The sequence below is a fragment of the Papio anubis genome, chromosome 12, assembly GCF_008728515.1.
Source record: "Papio anubis isolate 15944 chromosome 12, Panubis1.0, whole genome shotgun sequence".
In the NCBI taxonomy this organism is placed as follows: Eukaryota; Metazoa; Chordata; class Mammalia; order Primates; family Cercopithecidae; genus Papio; species Papio anubis.
The window spans coordinates 100,996,405-101,016,677 of record NC_044987.1 but is presented as its reverse complement, the minus strand read 5'-3'; the positions used below and the strand labels follow the sequence as shown (position 1 = coordinate 101,016,677).

The following is a 20,273-nucleotide window of genomic DNA, read 5'->3' as shown; positions in this document are numbered from 1 at the left end:
ATTTATATAATGCTCAGCTTCTGTACGAAGTACAGAATGATACAATTAAAGCTTAGAATCTCCTATTATAAGGAGATTAAGAGTGAGAGTAAGAAATTGAGAAGGGAGGAACGGAAGGAAGGAAGGAAGGAAGGAAGGAAGGAAGGAAGGAAGGAAGGAGGGAAAAAAAGAGAGTTGGGGTGGTAGTGTGTATTAGCAGAGGAGTGGATAGTTAAACCAAAATAATCTGGTTTTATTTTTTCAGGAAGCTTTTGAATTCATGTCTCACAATTTGTTTTCTCTGTTTTATAAAAATATTCTGAAATACCTCACTTATGTATCATTAATGAAAGTCTGACCCCAATTGCATATATATTTGTATGAAGTTTCTGTCTTGCTTTATTTCATGTCTATTTCTGCTTTAAAGGGAGATACAAAGAACTCAGTGAATGCCCCCTTTTTTTCTTTTCTGTATTTTAAAATTCAGCTTATATTATTGACACAATAATGGGTTGCAAGCTGTTAACGTTTGAAAAAAATGTCAAAATGCAATCTTAAATAATAGCCATAAATGATAGAAAATCTCTTTCAGTAACATTTGTTACTACCCTAGGTGACACAAACTGCAGTGTTTTGCATTTATATATTTTGTTGTCCTGATACCATTTTCATACTGTTCCATTCAAATATAAACCAAAAAGTTATTTTTGAAACAAGGTACAAGCTATTTTGGAAAGAAAAAAGAGAAGAGGGATACAAGGAGAGAAAGATGGAGATAGAGGAAAAGAAAAGAAAGAGAAAGAAGGAAAGTACGAAAAGCAAGAACTCAATTTTTATCTATGGTGTGTGCTTGCTAATCCAACCACGTTCTTAGGAAAACGCACACCTTCTATTTTTTGCAAAGGCTAAAGTCTACAAATAACTTTTCTGGGTCTCCACTGTGTAATTAAAAAAAAATGTATGGGTCAGACTAGATGATTTCAGGCTCTGCAATCTTATTCAAATGAGCAAATTGGTTCTGGTAGCCAGGTTTCTGCCATGATGAATATTGTGTGGAACTATCCTTACAGAGAATTGTTAGTACATCAAATAGCATGGTCAGGCTTGTCCACAAGATAAATTAGCCCTTTGGATTAATGTTTCTTTGGCTGTTAGGATATTTTCAACTTGTATTAGATGTGCTAAAAGGCTCGAATGAGACCAGTTTAAACAAATAGGTTGCTTTTGAAATGTCAACACGTAAAAAAGTAGAGTTACTATTTATCATTTAGATTTCACTGTTGTTTGTACACAACTTCATTTTAAGAAATATATGCAATACTTTTCATCACACTTCTGTCAATGTTTCCACTAAGTTGATAAGAGATCTCTAGATATGATAATCTATAAGTCCCCTGAGACATTACCCAGAAACCATGATGCATCACTGATGTCCTTGTCACGTGCCAGTCATCTTGCAGATATTCAGCTGGCTTCAGCAACAATACTTAATGATAGTTTATAATTGTATGTCATTTTCCTCTTAAGAAATGTGAATCTAATAGGAAATATTTCCCAGAACTCAGGGGAGCATACACTAGAATTTAGCTATAGTGTTCTGTGGCCCACATATTAACAATGTTAGAGCCCAGCAGTGTACCTAGCACAAAATAGGCAGTAAATATTTGTTGACAAATGAATCAATGATCTTTTCACATTCTCCCAGATATTGTTGAGATGTAGACAACTTTTAAAAGTACTAATCATACATAACTAATCTCTATTCTAAAGACTGAAAAACTGAAATTGGAATTTAACTAAGATCAATTTAATGAGGAGTTTGTCCCAGGTCTGATTCAGTGTCATTTTGACCTATCTAAAAGTCACTGCTGGAGGAAACAATTGTCTTACTTTACCACTTGATAAAATTTCACTTTTTCAGAAGAAACTGCAGATTCATGAGAAAAGTCAAGCACTTTTGTGGATTTTTCTCTATCAATGCCATCCATCACTGTGGCTGCAATGGAGCTCTCTGTATCTTCCACCTCCACAGTGCTCAGCTGTTGTTCCCACCTGGCACCAGAAATGCAACTCAAAGAAAGAAACAGCAGAAGGGAAATAAAACAAGAACAAGAAGCTGGGATTGAAGCCAGATGAGCTGGAATGAGCAGAGGGGCTGAGAGAAATAGAATCTAAATTCTACTTTACGTTTTGCCACAACCCACCTCTGAGAGTGTTGGCCCCATCTCTTTCATCATTCTTCTGCTTCTTGAAAAGGTTTTTATGATGAGGAAAATAGGAATGAGGAGAGAGGATCTAAAGTCTCGTTGCTTCAAAGCTTCAGCCTTCCAATATCTTCGAAGGTTTCTGTGATTCTGGAACTTGCACATTTAAAAATTTAGAGGCCAGTGGACCAGCCCTGAAACAAGCAAAGCGGAAGGTAGAGCCAGTGAGCATAGGGTTTGCTGTCCATGTGTAGGGGGAAAGAAGAAAAAGTAGTTTCAGATATCCTTGAGGTAAACCAGTGCAGGTCAAAAAAGAAACAAAGACAGACTTTTGGGACAGACTAATGATGTTACTACAATGGTGAAGTGGAAACAGTTATTACTTATATTTGTAGCCATAGTTTTATGTGTACATATATATATGTGTGTGTGGGTATTCATATATATACATACACAAACATCAAATTGTACATACTAAAATAAGTGCATATTATTATTAATTTCATTCTATTGCACAGATATACTTTTTCTAGTACTTTTCTACATATATGTATATGTAGAAAATACATATATACTACCTATACATATGTATGTATATGTAGAAAAAGTTATATAACTATATATCACTAATTTTTAAAAATCAGGTAAGTGTAGGGGTGTGTCCATAAGCTCAGCACTTTGGGAAGCTGAGAAGGGAAGGTCACTTGAGCTCAGGAATTTGAGACAGGCCAGGGCAACATAGTGAGACCCTATCCCTACAAAAAATTTAAAAAATTAGCTGGGTGTGGTTGCACATGTCTGTAGTCCTAGCTACTCAGGAGGGTGAGATGGGAGGATGGCTTGGGCCTGGGAGGTTGAGGCTCCAGTGAGACATGATTGTGCCCTGCACTCCAGCCTAAGCAACACAGAGGGATCCCATCTCAATATAAAACAAGAACAAAACAACTTAAAATATCAAGATCTACAAATTTGTAAAGGAGAGAGAAACTTTATTTCTTCTGAAGGATTATACTCTACAACGTGGCCATCCTGCAGGCTGGGAAACAGTCTCTAGCCAAGATCACAAACAGGTACTTTGAAGAAGAAAGGGTTGGAATAGGAATTTTATGCAGAACGGGTTGACTAAACATACATACTCAACAGGTTACAGGAGGAGCTATGAATATTCATGAAGGTGGTCCTGACACATGCATATTGAACAAACATGCATGTAACATACAACGCATGTTTACTTTCGGGTGTAGACTTAACATTTTTATGTATTACAATTAGGCCCTATGTATTAGTCTGTTTTCACACCGCTACAAAGATATTACCTGAGACTGGGTAATTTCTAAACAAAAGGGGTTTAATTGACTCACAGTTTCACATGGCTGGGGAGACTTTAAGAAACTCACAATCATGGCAGAAGGCAAAGGAGAAGCGAGGCACATACTACATGGAGGCAGGAGAGAGAGATCACAGGGAAAACTGCCACTTTTAGAAGCATCAGATCTCATGAGAACTCCCTCACTATCACCAGAACAGCATGGGGGAAACTGATCCCATGATCCAATCACCTCCAACCAGGTCCCTCCCTCAACATGTGGGACTACAATTTGAGAGGAGATTTGGGTGGGGACAGAGAGCCAAAACGTATCACCCTATATGTCACAGCATCGTTTTAGGCCACAAAGGCATGCAAGTGCACAGTCTCTGTAAAATGGCCAGAACCAGTCCTTGGTTGGCGTTCTATTTATCTGAAGGAAGTTACTGTGATCGGTCTTTTGTCCAATAAGAGCTGTAGTAATGGGTGGTGGAGCAGGGACTGGGGGTCAGTTAGTGAACATCTGATGGAGCTGCAAATTGTTTTAATGTTGCTTATCTCAAGGCCAGTGTTTGTTTGGCTGCTAGAGAACAAGAAAGACCTTGAGGCAATTAGAATATAGTTTACACTGTAAGTGTAGAGGATATGTGACTTAATGCTTGCCTGTTATAATTTGGTATCTTATTGCCAAAATGTCCAGTTTATTATTTTGTATCTTATAGGAAAAAAGAGCTGGTTCTGTTGGTTGTATGATCTTTATTTTAACATTAATTTTGGTCAGTTGTCCCTAAGCCATAAAAGGGAGGGCTTATAATGAGGCCCGACTGACCTCTCATCCCATGTGGCTGGGAACTAGGTTTTTAAGGTTTTTTGGGGGTCCCCTTGGCCATAAAGGGTCCACTGAGTTAGCAGTTACTTAGGATTTTATCTTTAGTTTACAATATATATGTGTATGTATAAGTGTGTGTGTGTGTGTAGATGTGCGTGTGTGTGTATGTACGTATGTATGTAGGACAGAACCAGAAAAGTGTGTATCTGTATACCAGAATGAAACATTTAGAAACAATTTTTAATCAACTATATTGAGATACAATCTGCATATAATGAAATTAAAACAGATTGAACATGTAGGTCAATGCCTTTTAAAAATGCAGACAATTGTATAACCAGCACCCTAGTCAAGATGTAGAGTTCTCTTTCATCCCTGTGCAGCTGATCATTTCCATGCCACCTCTGACACAGAGAAAAACTGATAACATTTCTGATCAGGAGAAATTAGGTTTTCCTGGTTTTGAACTTGATAGAGATAGAATTTTTTGTTGTCACATTTTTTCACAACAATATCTAAGATTCATTCATGTTATGCAGTTTCAATCATTTTAGTTTCTGCATAGTTGATGTCGTATGAATATACCATATAATATATCATATGAATATACAACAATTTGCTTGATGGACAATTAGAGATCTTTAAACTTGCAAGAAAAAAACCCATATAACGAATATATGGATATATGTGTGTGTGTATGTGTGTGTGTGTGTGTATATGTGTGTGTGTGTATATATATGTATATATATAAAACACTCCTTCTACAAAATACATACTTCGCGAAAAGTAGGGAGGAATTAATAGTAAATGATAAAATCAGGAATTCTCACTTATTTCCAATCTTAAAGGCAAACAGCTCAGTCCTTTATCATTAAGCATAGTGTTGTGACTATAGTTTTTTTCCAGGTGCTTTTTGTCAGTATGAGGAATTCCTGGTTGGCTGCATTTGTTAGTGATAATTGTTGAACTTTTGCAAATAATTTTTATGCACTTATTGAAATGAAAATTCTTTTTTCTTTATTTCATTGATAGGCTACATTACAGAACTTATTTTTGAATGTTGAACTAGCCTTTCATAAACCTTAATTCCTTATTATATATTGTCCTATATATTATTGGATTAAATGTTAACATTTAAAAATTTTTTTTGATCTAAATTTGTGAAGAATATGTTTTGGTAATTTTTATGTGTCTTTGTCATGCTTTGAAAAAATGTAATATCTTCTCTGAGTGCTTGATAGAGCTCACTAGTTAAAATTATATGAGGCTAGTGTTTTGGGGGAAAAGGGTTTGAGAATAACTTCATTTTTAAAATAAATAAACGACTATTTAGATAGTTTTTCATTCATTTAAAAATGAGGTTTTATTTTATGTCAGGAAGCATAGTTATAATAGTTGTTTAAAGTCATAGTCTGATAGTTTCTCTATCTAACTTTTTGGGGAGTTGGTATTTGTTGATGGTCTTAGCCTTAGAAAATCAGATCCTAGTTCTCTGAATGATTAATAATTTTGGATCATGCCCTGGATATTGTGAAGGTTATGCTGTGTAGATCTGGGGTCTTGTCATATGCCTCTGTACAATGTAGAAGTTTTTGTTTCTCAGTCTGGTTAAGTTTAGACAGCAAATCATTTCTTGCACTCTGGGTGATAGTTCAAATCTCAGTTCAGTTATCTAAGCCATTGTTCCACTGGTTGGGTTCTGTCCCATGTGCAGCTCAGCAGTTAAATCAAGTGTTCTGCCTGCAGAGGTCGCATTTTTCTCATTCTTCATTTCAGAAACTTGAGTCTTTTATCAGAAGATTAGAATGACAGGACACTGTGTTACTCTGGACTGGGATTCACTTTCAGGGCAAAGCCAGGAGAGAAAAAATGAGTAGGAAATTTTAATTTATGTGGATTACTTCTTTGAGTTCTAAAGTTCCCTCACAGTCCATCTGCTTGTACTTATTTTCCTAGTCCTAGGTAGTTGTTGGTGTTATTGTTTTATTTTATTTTAAATTTAGTCCAGAATTTTTAGCTGCAGTTAGTGAGAGGGTTGGGGTAGTAGTGGGCTCATGGTGCCATAACAGAACTGCAACTCCACATCTTAGCCATCATTGTTTTTGAATATTATTTTCATATTAAGCAATTGTAGTGCAAAGCTTAATCACACATATGATTATATTTATGAATATTTTCTTGTAAGTAGGTTATCATATAGTCTGAGTGGAATGACAATTTATTCCTTCAATTTTCAATTCTTAGAACTTTTATGTTTACAACCCTGGATAGAACTCTTAGCACAATGTTGACTGGAGATAGGATAACAATATCCTTGCCTGATTCAAGGATCTAAAGGAAATGCTTTAAAATTTTTATCTATCAATATTATATTTACGGAGATATTGGGTCATTTCCATTTATGAAGTTAAAGATGTTCTCTTGCATTATTTATTAAGAATTATTTTAATTTAAATTATAAATGAGTATTAATCATTTTTCTGAATCTATTGACATGACCAAATATTTTTGTCTTTCTTAAACTGATACTTTGGTGAATGACATTAATACAATTTCTAATTAAAAGCCAAAATTTGTATACACACACACACACACACACACACACACACACACACACACGTAGATATTGATATAATTTTATTCCATAGCTGAATTTTGCTGGGCAATATTTTATCTAAGATTTCATGTCGGCTGGGTGCAGTGGCTCACACCTGTAATCATAGCACTTTAGGAGGTCAGGTGGGCGGATCACAAGGTCAAGAGATCAAGACTATCCTGGCAAACATGGTGAAACCTCGTCTCTAAAAGTATAAAAATTAGCTGGGCGTGGTGGCGCATACTTATAGTCCCAGCTACTCGGGAGGCTGAGGCAGGAGAATTGCTTGAACCTGGGAGGCAGAGGTTACAGTGAGAAGAGATGATGCCACTGCAGTCCAGCCTGGTGACAGAGCGAGATTCCATCTCAAAAAAAAAAAAAAGAAAAAAGAAAAAAGATTTCATGTCAATTTTTAGTGGGTGTTGTTGGTCTACAATTTTTTTTATCATGTTATTATTGTCTTACATTACAATTAAGATTATTGTAGTATTATGAAGTAATTTTGAGAATATTCTTTATTTTTTATTCTCTGGAAATCTCTATAAAATTGAAAATATCTTTTAATCAAATGTTTGCTAAAACCCAACAGTGAAATAATATGAAATCGTTGTTGGAATAGTTTATTTTTTCTCCCACGGATTAAATGTATTTTAAATTTATAACCTTTACATATTTTTTAATTAAAATTTTCTTTTAGATTTAGGAGTACATGTACAGATTTGTTAAGTAAGTATATTGCATGATGCTGAAGTTTGGTGTACGAATGATTCCATCACCCAGGTATTGAGCATAGTACCTAATACCTTGGAAAACCTTGTTTCCCTCCCTCCCTACCCCCTCTAATAGTCCCCAGATTCTATCATTGCCATCTTTATGTCCATGAGTACCCAATGTTAGGTCCCACTTATGAGTGAGAATATGCAATATTTGGTTTTCTGTTCCTGCATTCATTTGCCTAGGATAATGGCCTCCAGTTGTATGTGTGTTGCTGCAAAATAAATGACTTTGTTCTTTTTAATGACTGCATAGAATTCCATGGTATACATGTACCACATGTTCTTTATTTAATCCACTCTCAAAGGTCAACTAGGTTGATTCCGTGTCTTTGCTGTGGAGAATAGGGCTGCAGTGAACATGGGAGTGCATGTATCTTTTTGTTAAAATGATTTATTTATTTTTGAATATATGCCTAATAATTGGATTGCTGGATCAAACAGTAGTGAAGCATGATATTTTCTTGACTGCTTTGCAGGATTCGCAATAGGGGTGCCTTGTTTACTCAGCCTGCCACTGTCTAACCCTCACGGGAGGGAGCATGTGGTGAAAGACTGCGGAACTGGAGCGAGCACTTTTGGGCTCTCGGAAGAACAAACTCCATTTACTCGATTTGCCACACTCAATCCCTTGAGGGAGGGATCAAGTAGGTGAGCCAGCACAGGTTCCAGCTGGCTACTTTGAGGCAGCGGCAGGAGCAAACTCCATGCCGGCCCTATGGCAGCATCCAGCTTGGGGTTCCTGATACCCCCAAACCTCAGAAGGCATGTTACAGTGTTCTTTTAGCTCAGCCATCCGTGGATAGCTTAAGTGTTAACAGCTCAGTGGGCCCTTTGCCTTGTCATGTGGCACAGTTGCCCTCTGCCATCGAGGGCAAAGGGCCAGTGTGATAGCCTTTTTGGGGTATCCACACTCATGGCTACCAAGCTCTTGTCTAGTGTCCAGGAAAAATTAGGTTGCCTGAACGCATTGAAGGATGGTCAATGTGGAGGATTTTATTGAACAATGAAAGTGGCTCTTAGCGAGAAGAGGAAGTGGAAAGGGCATGGAAGGGCAGGTTATCTTCCACACAAGTCTGGCGCTCTCCAGCGGGACTCTTCTCTGAAGTCAAGCCATCAAGCCATCCCTCTGAAGTCAAGTCGCTTCTCTCCAATGTCCAGGCACTTCTCCGTTCCTCTCCAATTGAGTCCAGGGTCTTTGTAGGCACAGGATGGGTGTTTGGGTGGTACATGGGTAGTTTAAAAAGGCAACCATCAAGTGGTCTCACTTTGTGTCACAGGTATCAGGTTTTTGACTTGAAGGTGGGACTTTGTCAGGGACCTGCCACTGTCTGCCTAGAGTTTCTCTGCCTCCTGCCTCTGTTGTATCAGTAGTTCTAAATTCTTTGAAAAATCTCCGAACTACTTTTCACAAGGGCTGAATGAGTTTGTATTCCCACCAATAGTGTATAAGCATTCCCTTCTCTCCACAGCCTCACCAGCATCTGCTGTTTGTTGACATTTTAATAATAGCCATTTTGACCATTGTAAGAGGGTATCTGGTGGTGGTTTTGATTTGCATTTTCCTCATGATTAGTAATGTAAAACATTTTTTCATATATTTGTTGGTTGCTTGTAAGTCTTCTTTTGATAAGTGTCTGTTCATGTTTTTTGCCCATTTTTTAGTGGAGTTATTTGTTTTTTGCTTGTTATGTTGTTTGAGTTCCTTATAGATTCTGGATATTAGACCTTTGTCAGATTTGTAGCTAGTGAATATTTTCTCTCACTTCCTACTTTAAATAATCCTTTATCTTTATAAAGGCTGTCCGTTTATTCTGCTCATAGTTTATTTTGCTTTGCCAAAGCTCTTTAGTTTAATTAGGCCCCCAATGTCAATTTTTGTTTTTGTTGCAATTGCTTTTGAGAACTTAGTCATAAATTCTTTCCCAAGGTTGATGTCTATAATAGTATTTCTTAGGTTTTCTTCTAGAATTCTTATAGTTTGAGGTCTCACATTTAAGAGCTTCATAGGCTCACATAAGCCTTTTTAAAAATAAGTTTGACGTTTCTTTTTTCTTAGCTATTGTAGATGTCATCCAAGTTTCCAAATTTACTGGCATAAAATGTTAGCATAGTCCTTTGTGAGTTTAAAAAAAATCACAGCAGTTTCTGCAATTTTGTCCCTTTTTCATGTATTATTATTTATATGTGTTATCTGTTTTTCTCTTGATCATGGTTAACAAAGATTTGTCTATTTTTATCAGCTTCAAATAATCATCAATAACTTTATTATTACCTTCTTTTGTATCTTTATTTTTGTATCTACCATTTTTTTTTCCTATTTTATTTTGGTTGCTTGTTTTTCTTTTCTAGCTTCTGCTTTTGCATTCATACCTCAATAATTTTGGCTTTTTCAAATACAAGCATTTTACTGTGAAAGGACTGTAAATTCAGTTTTAGCAGCTCCTCACAAATTTGCAATGAAGAAATTATTTTATTGTTTATTTAATTTCCATTACAATCTCATTAACTTTATATTATTAACAGTATCTAACTTAATTTCTAGGTTATGTCTTATCTTTAGTTATGTTTCTGATAATGATATTCAATCGTAATTACATTATGTTCAGAGGACATTGAGTGTAGAATAAAAAATGCTTGGAAGCAATTTGAATTTTTGCTTAAGAAGAAAAAATATTCTTAAACTGTTGTGTATAGGACTCAGTATATGTCTCTGAGATTAGCTACTACATTCTTACAATGTTTATCAATTATTCAAAGAAAAATGTTAAATTTTCTGAATTGATGAAAGATTTATATATTGCCTTGCAATTTGGGTAGGTTTTTTGCCTTATATTCTTGGTTCCTAAATCAGTAGCTGCTTATGATAGTCAAATTTTAAATTTCAATTTGAACCTCTTTAGTTCAAACAATAGTATTTTTTACCTTAAAGTTTATTTTTTCTCATATCAGTATAGACACTCCATATAAATTGCCTGTGTCCTTTTCCCCATTTTTCTTTAATTTTAAATACTCCTTTCTCTTTATGCTATAGTGTGGCTATAATATCCATGTAACTAGACTTTAAAAATCTAATCTGATGAACTCTTTTAAATAATCTTATTGATACATTTTATATATATATATAAAAAATACCATATCTGATTGGTACTTATTGTAATTACTGATATATTTTGATTCATTTATAGTCATTTTGTTTTATTTGTTCTGCTTTTCATTTTTCTTTTTTCCTGCCTTCTGCCTTATATTGAGTTGAGATTTATAATTAATTTTTCTTCTCATTCTATAAATTTAAAAGTTACACACACTTGTTTGTGTTTATTATTTTAAAAATTTCTTTGATCATATGAATGTCAGCGTGGTCAGTTAACAAAGTCTAAATTTGTTACATTTTGTTACTCTACTTCAAAATAATATAATGAACATCTAAACTTCAATCTTCTTATGATCTTTATTTTTACTATATTTGGTCAAGATTTCAGGCATTTTATAATAATTTTTACTCCTAAATTAGACTGTATTGCTATAGCCTTATACAGTCATACACCTAATATCTGGGGTCATTTTTTTTTGCTCCATTCTCCAATCATATTTTAGTTAGGAAATACAATTCTAGATCAAGAATTACTTTCTGTCAGCAACTGGAAAATGTTATTTTACATTAAATTTTTTAGTTCTTCACTTGAAGAATCTGCACCGGTATAATTGTTTTGATTTATTTATAATAAGATTTTTCTCATTGTATCTGAAAGCTTCTCTTTGTTTTTGGGTGTAGAAATTGTACTGCAATAAATATTTTGTGTATTGTTTTCATTTTAATTACTTTAGGTTTTTTATGTTTTGTCAATTAGAAGAAATGTGACTTTTATAAATTCTGGAAATTTTTCTTCTGTATTTTTCCTTCCTTTTTAAAGGCTTTTATTTGTTTATCTTAATTGACACATAAAGTTGTACAACTTTTTTGTGCACAGCATGATATTTTGAAATATGTATATGTATTGAAATGACTAAATCAAGCTAATTATCATATTTATTACTTCAGATAGTTGCTTTTTTTGGGGTGAGAACACTTAAAATCTGTCAGCAATTTTCAAGAATACATACAATATATTGTTATTTAGTATAGTCACCATGTTGTGCAATGGAGCTCTTGAACTTACTCCTCTTATGTACCTGAAATTTTGTACACTTTGACCAATATCGTTCCAATACCTTTTCCCGGCCCTAAAACCTGGTAACTTCTATTCTACTGTCTACTTCTATGAGTTCAACAGTTACAAGTGGAGTCATGCAGAATTTGTCTCTCTGTGCCTGTCTTTATTCACTTAACATAATGTCCTCCAGGTTTATCCATGTCATAACCAATGACAGGATTTCTTTCTTTTTGAGGCTGAATAGTATTCCATATTATCTTTTTTCATTCATCCACTGAAGGACGCTTAGGTTGATTCCATATTTTGGCTGTTATAAATATCAACGGGTGTGCAGATATCTCTTTGATGTACTGATTTCATTTCTAGAAAAATAAATAAATGAATAAAACCATCCTATTTACAATAGCTGCAAAAACTACAATACTTAGGATAAATTTAACCAAAGACATACCAGACTTGTACATTAACAACCATAAAAAAGTAGATAAAATAAATTGAAGACATAGTCATTCATTCCATGTTTAGAGATTATAAGAATTAATTTGTTAAAATGTTTATACTAATCAAAGTAATCTATAGGTTCAATGTAACCCCTATCAGAATAGCAATGCCCTCTTTCATAGAAAGAGAAAAAAATAATTTTAAAATTTATGTGGAACTACAAAAAAAAAAAACAAATAACCAAACAATCTTGAACAGAAAGAACAAAACTGGAAGTATCACACTACCTGACTTCCAAATTTAATACAAAGCTATAGTAATCAAAACAGCATGGTATTGGCATAAAAACAGACACATAAACCAATGGCACAGAAAGCGCAGAAATAAACCCACATATTTACAGTCCATTGATTTTTGACAAAGGTACCAAGAACACACAGTGGAGAAAGGACAGTATCTTCCATGAATGATGTTGCACAACTGGATATCCATATGAAAAAGAATAAAATTAAAATCTTATATTATACTATATAGGAAAATATACTTAAAATGAATTAAAGACTCATAGGTAAGACTTGAAACTGTAAACCAACTAGAAGAAAACATAGGGGGAAGCTCCATGACATTGTTCTGGGCAATGATTTTTTTGGATATAAATCCAAAGGCACAGACAGCAAAAGTAAAAATAGACAAATGGGATTGCATCAGATTAAACAGCAACGTAATCACAGAAAGCATGCATTGTATTTTCAGCAAGTACACAGAGGAAGAAGTATTTACAGGTCGTGTCATTTTGGATGTATTATTTAACCGTTTTACACAATAGTTTTCTTTTTTTTTTTTTTTAAGTTCTGTGGAACTTTTTTTTTTTTTTTTTTTAAGATGGAGTCTTGCTATGTCACCCAGGCTAGAGTGCAGTGGTGCGATCTCGGCTCACTGCAAGCTCTGCCTCCTGGGTTCATGCCATTCTCCTGCCTCAGCCTCCCAAGTAGCTGGGACTGCAGGCGCCCACCACCATGCCCAGCTAATTTTTTGTATTTTTAGTAGAGACAGGTTTTCACTGTGTTATCCAGTATGGTCTCAATCTCCTGACCTCGTGATCCACCCGCCTCAGCCTCCCAAAGTGCTGGGATTATAGGCGTGAGCCGCCTTGCCCAGCTTACACAGTAGTTTTCTTATCAGTGAGAATGGACATCATCATAACAAGCACAGGGGGATTTCAAAAAGTGCATGAAGATGTTTTTAAAGCAATGAGTTTTGTACCTAGTACATTGAAAACAGCAAAAAATGATATTTAGTTTTGGGTTATAACAACAATTATCATGGAAAATCTGCCTGGAAATGAAGATAAATGGATTCACATGAGAAAGGTAAGCAGGCGTTTCCCAGAGAGTGAGGAAACATGGAAGGGAAAATCTCACTCCAAAAGGAGGAAAGCGTTAGTTCATAAAGAGTTCATTCATATTCATTGAGCACTTACAATATGTCAGGCATTATAGCAGGGGTCAGTAAACTACCATCTGGTGCCAAATCCAGCCTGTTTGCTGCCTGCTTTTGTAAACAAGGCTTTATTGCAGCACAGCTGTAATCGATTGTATTTGTATTGTCTATGACTGTTTTCACACTACAACAGCAGGTAGAGTTGTAACAGAGACCATATGTCCTTTATTACAGACAAAAATATTTATTATCTAGCCCTTTACAGTAAAAGTTTGCTGACCCTTGCACTGTATTAAGGAATAAAAGTAAAATTTCTCATTTAATTAGCTTTTGGTATCAAGGGAAATGAAAGGGTGCGGTCAGTTGCAGAAAAGTAATTATTTGAAATTGGCATAGTACCAGGGCACAGAGATGAAGAGTATGTATTGAAGAATAAAAATTGAGATAAGAAAGGTAAATTACAGATAGTGCTTAAATGTTTCATTCACCAACATTTGAAAATAATGACAAGGAATGTGTAAGACCAGGTGGGTCAGATAAAGTATAATTTTCTAAAAATATGTGCCCAGCTACCTGCTTCAGTGGCAAAGAAAAGACCTTATACGATTATTCCCCCCATTATAAGTTATTTTCTCTTCACACATTTGCTGTTTGTGTATCACCCCCTTTTTACTGCTTGCTTAGTCAGTATATGTCTCTCATTCCTAAGAATCTGTTTACAAAAATAACCTTCTTCATTCTTGCCAATACTTTCTTCAACACCCCATCCTACTCCCTCATCCATCTTCAGGATTTATATGTGTGGGTTATTTTTTTTTCTCCTTTTTTGCCCTATGTTTAGGTCTTACATGAGCTTCTCGATTTTCAAACAGCCACATCCTACACAAACTCTGACTCTCATTCCAATCTATCTTGCCAAGATTTTTCTGAGCTTGTGAGTCAGTGTTTAAAATAACCTACAGGAACTGGGCTGTAATGATCTTAGGATATTTTACTCTCAGGGGAGTGTTACTGTTTCCTAAGACGGCAGACATACCTAAGTTGAGAATATCAACTCCAAGTCCCCAAAGCAAATCTGTTTGCATTGCAGCTCATTTTCAAGAAGGTTGCAATGCACCTACCTCTAGGAGCTCCCATAACACAATCTTTAGCATAACTGTTGAATTCTCATGAGTGAGATGAAGTCAGTATTTCAGATGTATATGAACTATATAGATCTAGAGGAGGAGAAAAAGGCAACATTGACTTAGTCAAGAAAGGCTTCCCAAAGGGGAGAAGCTGACATTAAAACTGGAACTGTGAAAAATGCATTATGGTCAAGTACAACTATAAGGATAATAACATATGGGAGGATATATAACCTTTGGGACTAATGAAGAATAGTGACAGCATTGTATTCTATCAATTTAGTTCGATTACTGTTTATCTATTTTTTTCATTCATTCATTATTTTGTTCATCCTATTTCCATTCAGCAATCATTTTAAGCACTATGCAAGTCAATGGAAATTTAGAGATAAAGAATTCATGGAGTCCAAAGCTCAGCATGGTCAACAAAGCATACACACACACGTAAACACATATACGCATATATAATTTATATGCACGCAATTACACAGCATATTTATACACATATACAGTAATTGCATAATGGTGACAACTACCATTTACCAAACATCTTATGTTGTTTGTTGCCATTCTCGTAACCCAGCAAATTTGATATTCATTTAGCCACAGAGGTTCATAAAAGTTAGCCAAATTGCTCAAGGATACACAGCTTATAAGTGGCAAAGCTGAAATTTTAACCTAAGTTTGTCTGTATCTAGAGCTGGCCATATATTTTTCCTCTATGTTGTGTTGCCTCTTTGAGAGATGTGGAAATTGCAACAACTTGAAACATATCCAAAGAATAGAGTTAGCAAAGAAGAGATGACCAGTAATAGATGTTGCCAGACAAGACAGTGAAGTGGTTGATAGGAAAATATTTAGTAAGATTTCTTAAGAACTGATAATACTTTTGGAGAGAAAATACCTCCTGCATGAATCAATTAAAGAACAGGCCTTTCTTTCATTTAGAATATTTTGCAACTTACATTTGAAGCTATGGGCTCCTCAAGCAAATGCTTTTTCCACTGGTTTTTAATCCCTGTCTTGGTTCTCTTCACTATATAATAGGAAGGTTGACCAGAGAGATCTTCTGGCCAGGTTCTCCATGTACCTTAGATTGGGGTTAATACGGGATAACTGAATTTGGCTATATTAAATTAAAAGAGCCCAGGGTGATTTACATTTCAACCTTTTCCAGTCTGAATTCCAGGCAGGCACTACGGTCTCTTATTCTGTTTAAGGAGTTCCACCATATAAGTAGCAAAAGCATGCTGAGAATAAGTTTAAAATCAAAATAAATTGAACTCGGGGATTTAGGTGTACATTGGCATTTTTTTTTTAGCAGCTGAAGCCCTGACTAATGAAATATGCTTCATGTTGCACTAAAGTTTTTAGTGTTAGTGACATTCTTAGAAGCTTTGAAGTTTTTGACATTTTAGGAGCTTCCATATTAGTCTGAGCCAATGTACCTCGAACTTCAATGTGCTTACAAATCACCTGGGTTTGTTGTTAAAATTCTGCTTCTGATTCTGCAGGCCTGAGATTCTGCATTTCTAACCAGATGGTGCCCACATTGCTGATTAGCAGAGCTCATTTAACTAGCAGAGGTGAAGATACTGAAATAACAAGACACAAATATGGGTGGAACATGGTTTTCTAGTCATCTTGCTTGTTTTTTGTCTTGGAATATATAGTATTAACATATATATAGTGAAATTTATATAACACATAGAATATATCAACTATGAAAGGAACGTAATAGGTTGCCCAAAGCAGATTCTATTTTACTTCCAGATGCAATGAGGAAATACAGAGCTGGTCCAGAAATATTCCATACTCATGGCAGGGCCTCTGCACTATCTGTGGTGAGAACCAGTTTTCTTCCCATGCTATCTTAGACGAATAGTTAATAAAATACATAAATTACTAGAAAAAGATACAAAAATAAGTATAAAATATAGTTTTAAAGTTATTTTTGAAATGCTACCTTCAGGATTTGAAAAGAAAAACATAATGTTTTTTAGGTCTGAAAAGAAAAAAATAACATTTTTTAATTTCAATGGTCATAAAATTTTCCTAATTTCATATAAAAGTTTTACAATGTTAACTCTTAATTTCTATAACAATTTCCTCGCAGACTGGCCCAATATGCAGACCACACTATGAGCAGCATGATTCTTGTCATGACTAGTTCAGTAGGATACATAAATAAGTACATTCACCACAGGAGTGCATATGACATGGTACAATGCTCTGCACACCACAAATACTTAGTAACAACCTGCTAGCTGCTCACTGATGATTTTGGGTCTTTTTCATCTGAGTGATATTAAAATATTTTTATATTCTATATGTCATTTCTGTTTAGATTCCTTCAATTTGCTCCCTTTGGCCTTTTATTTTAAAAATACATCTAAACACCTTCACCGTTAGTGAATACAGAAAGAAATGTAAGGTGAAGGATTACCCGTCTTGTGTGAGGTCATTACAGCAGAAAAGAACTATTATTTCAATAGGGTTTGACAGCTTCAGCAGAGAGTTGTCTGATGGCGACAAAGTTAAGGGGATATTTTTTTCCAGTCACGAATAGAGATAAATATACTTAAGTGATATGGGAGCAGGAATGTAATGATTTCAATGACTCTAACAGGGTCATTATGACTAATAAAAAATTAGTAATAAAAGAACATGTGTCATATTTTCCAGTACTGAAGGAGTAAACACTGAAAATATAGGTAGTGTGATATGAGTGAAAGATGAGAACCCATTTTAATATAGACTGGCCAGAAGATATTAAAATGCCATATTTGATGGTATTACCTTTTTCATTGTAAGAGACCTGGAGGGTGGGTAAAGAGATTGAATGTCTCATAATACAATATAGATGTTGTCTCTCAAACTCATGATCAGAATCAAAAGGAGGCATTAAAAAGAGCATTAGATTGGAGATAATTCTGGAGAGGTGATCTTTATAAACTGTGAATTAGAAAAGGTGAGACATACCTACTGATTTGAACATTTGCCTCCAAAACACCTTTCCTGCTCCATGTACCACTGTACATTCTCTTCAGTGGAAATAAAGTCTGACATATTTGGCTTGGGTATTCAATTATTGTGATACTGGGTGTTCTTAACTGTGTCTCCCCAGTGCAGCATTAATACAAGATTGGAATAAAGAAACTACTCTTTTCCTTCTTTCACAGAGACCTCTCACCCAAACGGGTCATTGGAACCTGCTGGAGATGTTTTTTCACAACCCTCTTCATTTCATTTTCTGTTAGTCTTTGAGAAACATGAATGTATCACAATTTAGAAAATTGAGTAATACATTCAGAAATGACAACTCTGTACTTGGTTATGCCAAGAGGATTCCCAGATAATCTCCAAGATGTAAAGACTTAAGACATCATCAATAAACAAGGACTGGACGAGGAACGGTGGCTCACGCCTGTGGCTCCCAGCACTTTGGCAGGCCGAGGTAGGCAGATCATGAGGTCAAGAGATCGAGACAATCCTGGCCAACGTGGTGAAACCCCGTCTCTACTAAAAATACAAAAATTAGGCCGGGCGCGGTGGCTCAAGCCTGTAATCCCAGCACTTTGGGAGGCCGAGACGGGCGGATCACGAGGTCAGGAGATCGAGACCATCCTGGCTAACACGGTGAAACCCCGTCTCTACTAAAAATATACAAAAAACTAGCCGGGTGTGGTGGTAGGCGCCTGTAGTCCCCTCTACTTGGGAGTCTGAGGCAGGAGAATGGCGTAAACCCGAGAGGCGGAGCTTGCAGTGAGCTGAGATCCGGCCACTGCACTCCAGCCTGGGCGACAGAGCCAGACTCCGTCTGAAAAAAAAAAAAAAAAAAATACAAAAATTAGCTGGGCATGGTGGCACGTGCCTGTAGTCCCAGCTACTCGGGAGGCTGAGGCAAGATAATTGCTTGAACCCAGGAGGTGGAGGTTGCAGTGAGTGGAGATCACACCACTACACTCCGGCCTGGGTGATACAGTGAGGCTCTGTCTCAAAAAAAAAAAAAAAAACAAACAAAAACCAAGAACTAGCTTTGAATATCCTGTTTTTTTTTTTTTTTTTTTTTCAAAATATGACATTTTCACTCATATTTCTTGACTTTCTCGGGATCTCACATGATTTTCACAGGAATGCTCACTGTAAGAATTCCTTTTCAGACAACTAAATCTCTTTGTTATTGTTTGTTGTTTACATGTTAAATAATATCAGTTTATTGTAGCTTATTTCCTGGATACACTTTCGTTAGACAAATAATGAATGGGTTTTCAATTTCTCTTTGTCATTGTTTCCTGTGGCCAGGTAAAGGATGCTGGACCACCAAGACATGGATGGCCAGTTTGGGAGAATCTAATTTCTTCATTATTTTTTCTTAATACTATTTATTTTGTAGAATCTGATAATGGAATATACTTCTTGGCATCACCTATATGCCATTTATAGATTTGTACAAAAGAGCAGTTTTTGCCATTGAAAGTAACGGCATATTACTTTTTCCATTGAAAGTAATAGCAAAAACTGCAATTACTTTATTGTAGTGTATCTTTATGCTGAATAAGTTTCATGGTTAAAAATATTGAAGTCAATCAAATTCTGGTTCTACCCTTTACCAGCCACGAGAATTTAGGAATTCCTTTTTAGCTTTTCTGAACTTTAGTTTTCTCATCTTTGAGATGATTGTAATGACCAAATTTACATCACAGAGTTTTCCTGAGTGTGAAATGAAATATAACCTTTTAAATCCTTACCAGAGAATCTGGAATATAATAAACACTCAACAAATAGTAGCAACTATTTGTGAGTCTTTATTTACATATTTACAAAATGTATATGAGGTAAGTGACATTAACTCTTTTTTATCTATAAGGGAATAGACTAAGAAAGGTTAAGTGATTTTGACATCACACAGCCTGTTTGGATTAATAATCCAAAATATTAAACCAATCCGAGGTATTGTTTTCCCTCTATATTATTCAGAAAATACCCTTTTCTATGCAATGCTATAGTTGGGTACCTCTGGCATCCAGCAATATCTTTGGGCTTGAATGCCACCTATTCCTCTCACACCTATTCTATTGTTTATTTCCTGGATGTAGGAGCTAATGTTTATTAATCCACTAGTAACAGACCTGTAGATTTATATACATAATTCTGATTTCAGCTATTTCATATCTAAAGTGTATTGAATAAAAATGTGAATTTCACTTCTACCGAGTGTATGCAATAATATTATCTTTTAAATTTTCAGCAAATTTTGAAGCCTGTGAACCATAGGGATATCTGACATGATGGAACTCTGAAAATACATATACATGCTTTTCTTTTGCCCTGCACAGCTTCCACCACAGTTGGGGATTGCCATGATCCTCAAATGGTGGCCAGATATTGATACAATGTGACTTTCTTGAAGTAATTATATCC

The 20,273-nt window shown here is 35.3% G+C and overlaps 1 protein-coding gene across 6 annotated transcripts in view; it reads right to left on the bottom strand.

The window, feature by feature from the left end:
- LOC103877537 (endogenous retrovirus group K member 8 Gag polyprotein-like) overlaps positions 1 to 20,273 on the bottom strand; it is a 376,678-nt gene that overhangs the window by 247,874 nt on the left and 108,531 nt on the right. For 4 of the 6 annotated variants that reach the window (XR_002517017.2, XR_002517020.2, XR_002517019.2 and 1 more), the window contains exon 5: positions 2,184 to 2,377. The gene's annotated coding sequence lies outside the window, so the exon portion shown is untranslated. Of the gene's footprint in view, positions 1 to 1,690; positions 2,032 to 2,183; positions 2,378 to 13,350; positions 14,940 to 20,273 lie in introns of those variants that run through there. The other 2 variants (XR_002517021.2, XR_004177522.1) reach the window with 2 other exon arrangements.